Source organism: Culex pipiens, chromosome 3 (genome assembly GCF_016801865.2).
Source record: "Culex pipiens pallens isolate TS chromosome 3, TS_CPP_V2, whole genome shotgun sequence".
Taxonomy (NCBI): domain Eukaryota; kingdom Metazoa; phylum Arthropoda; class Insecta; order Diptera; family Culicidae; genus Culex; species Culex pipiens.
This window is the reverse complement of record NC_068939.1, coordinates 37,382,403-37,385,179: the sequence shown is the minus strand read 5'-3', so window position 1 is coordinate 37,385,179 and position 2,777 is coordinate 37,382,403. Positions and strand designations below refer to the sequence as shown.

Genomic DNA, 2,777 nt, shown 5'->3' with positions numbered 1-2,777 from the left:
TTTGCTGTGTTTTATTTACATTTTTCCCTCCCTCACTCTGCCAATTTCAGAAATTTCTCGATCAATGATCGTTCAGAAGTTTTAAATCTAAATAAAATCTCAATGATTTGTTACTGAATCTGAAAACAGAATAAAATATCGAAATTTCGTTGATAAAAGTTTACATTCCTGTTGTTGTATGTAACTATTGTTAATTTTCTTCGGTACTTTTATTGTTCACAACGATAACATTTGTTTTTCTGAGCACAAAGGCCCCTTCGAAAAGAAAATAGATTTAAAAATCATTTATTTAAAATTTATTTTTAAATCAATTTTGAAAAATATACTTCTAGGATTTTCTTGACAGAAAGTATCTTACTTGACATTTCGTTCCAAGAGGATCAGAGTTGATCCATCGTAAAGTGTTGTCTTGTCATTTTTTTCCCTCAGAATTAAAAAAGTGATAAGAAATGGCTTTCAAGCGTGTGGTTAACTGTTGTACTTACAAATTGACATAAGGCTTTAGGACCCTATCGTCTAGAATTTTGCCTTTTTCCTATACAAAAATCATGCACTACATTTTAAAATGTCCAAAGTTTGTGAAAAAAATAATCTTTAATTATCGAAATAATGTTTAAATATTGAAAAGATAGAAAAACTTCAAAAGTTCCACACATCTAGGGTTTTCTTTGAAAAGATTGCTTTTGTCTTTCATGTGTGTATAGGTCCTTTAAAAAAGTGTAGACATTAAGGCTCTGGAAGGCATCATTGCAGATCGGCCATTCGGCGGCCATGTTTGTTTTAGAAAAAACATTCAAATCTTGATTCAGAATGTTTCATTCAAAAAATTGTTTTCTTTGTTTTGTTTGTATAAGCATTTTACACATCGTGATTATATTTTCATTTCAATTTACTATTTCTGACACCTTCTACGACCTTAACATTGAAATTCGAAAAAATAATTCATTGATATATAGCGAGATGACAAGTAAGAGCTTATTAGTTGACACTGAGAAATATTCAACATATGTTTCCCAAATTTAAAATTATGAGGCTCAGCAACCAGCATTGCTTTATTGCAGAGGTGCTTTTCCTTTATAAAGTATTAGTATAGATGATCTTGCATTTAAAAAATATGTTTGGAAGTTTGTTCGGCAATTTTTCATAAACATCTCTTTTTTAATAAAAGTTTATCTTCGGTACCATTTTTGCGCCTAAAATAAGAAAATAATACTAAACTTTGAATTTCAAGTCTGATTTTCGAAACATCGAAAAAAAAAGTATATCATTTTTACAGTTATGTTACCGTCATCTGGGGCGAATAGGGACACATGGAGCGAATTGGGACAGCTGTTTTAGCAATATTGCAGCCTAATATTTTGATATTTATGAGTGGTTTCGGGCAGACCAGATTCAGAAAAACAAAATGTATACATCCATTTCCAAATTTGAAGCATTTAACTGCTCTAAAACGTGCTGTCCCTATTCAGACTGCAGTCCCGATTCACCACAGATGACGGTACCATCACAAATACGCACAATATTAATCAATTCAGACAAATTGTAAAATTTAACTCTCGATTCCCGGGAAATTTTAAAACTCGAAATTCCACGCCCTCTACTTTCAAATATGTAATAGCAAATGGTTGATTTTATCTCATGATTTAACGTTTCCTTGTTTAATTGTTTGTTATTGTTACTTATTAGTTATTGTTATTATTATTTTGTTGTATTGATTGCTTTTTGTTATTGTAATTGTAATTGTATGTATCAAGTCAAGAAGGGAGATTTGTTATTTGTTGTTTCATATATTTTTTTTTGTGTTTCAAATGTAGGCAGCGCTGCTAATGAGGTTAATTGCCAAAATCGTATTCCTGTCTGCTGGATTGAAGAACAAAATCGCTTATTTCTCATGATTCCCTGCATCAATCATAATTTAAAATAATGAACATCGAATTTTGGGCGCGCAAAAAATTGTGAACTTTTTCTTTAAAAAACATGTTTTGGAACACGGAAAAACTATTTTCCTGTGTATATCAATGAAATAAGCAGTGATATAGTTAACAACAGATGTGTTTACGTATATTCAACAATTTTTATTGATTTTTGACAGACTTTCTTGCCAGATAGTTCAATTAACTATCATTTTATAAATTCACAGTTTTTTTCATAGAAAATCAAACAAATAAATATTGGAAAGACCACAATGTTGGAAATATTTTTTCTTATCTGAATCCGGCATAAGTTTATTAAAAAGGTTGATTTTCAAGGTAAAAACACATTTTTTCAAAAAATCATAGGTTTATGTTGCTTATTCATGGCGACATATGTCTTTAAGCTTTGCTGCAAAACTGCTATAAAAGTTATGAAATTCAAGAAACTCATTTTTTCCTGAAATCATGAAAAACGATTGCGTCACGAAAGCATTTCCCCAACAATTTGCCTCTAAACTCCCAGTTCCGCTAGTGGCCACCACCCCAGTGTGTGGCGCTGCCCTGTCATAACAATTCCGGCAGCGCAAACGACACTCCCGTCTGGCGGCGGCGGCGTTCAGTTTTGGTTCGCGGTTTGTTTACCTTTTTTGCGTTCGCAAGTTTCGTGCAATCGTTTACCGGCGTGAAACGAGCGGTTTTCGCGTGACAAGTCGTGATTTTTAACGCGCAACGGGTTGTGATTTAAAGTGATTTTTGGTGAAGCATTGGAGACTGTCGATTCAGCGGGGGTTTTAAGGTAGGAACGTTTGGATTTGTGGGTGGGAGGTTGAAAGTGGGGTTATGTTTATGTTTTCGGAAGAAAGA

The 2,777-nt window shown here is 32.8% G+C and overlaps 1 protein-coding gene across 1 annotated transcript in view; it reads left to right on the top strand.

Moving 5' to 3' along the window:
* Positions 1-2,522: 2,522 nt before the first annotated feature.
* LOC120415810 (HIV Tat-specific factor 1) overlaps positions 2,523-2,777 on the top strand; it is a 169,934-nt gene continuing 169,679 nt past the window's right edge. The window contains exon 1 of the mRNA XM_039577437.2: positions 2,523-2,709. The gene's annotated coding sequence lies outside the window, so the exon portion shown is untranslated. The remainder of the gene's footprint in view (positions 2,710-2,777) is intronic.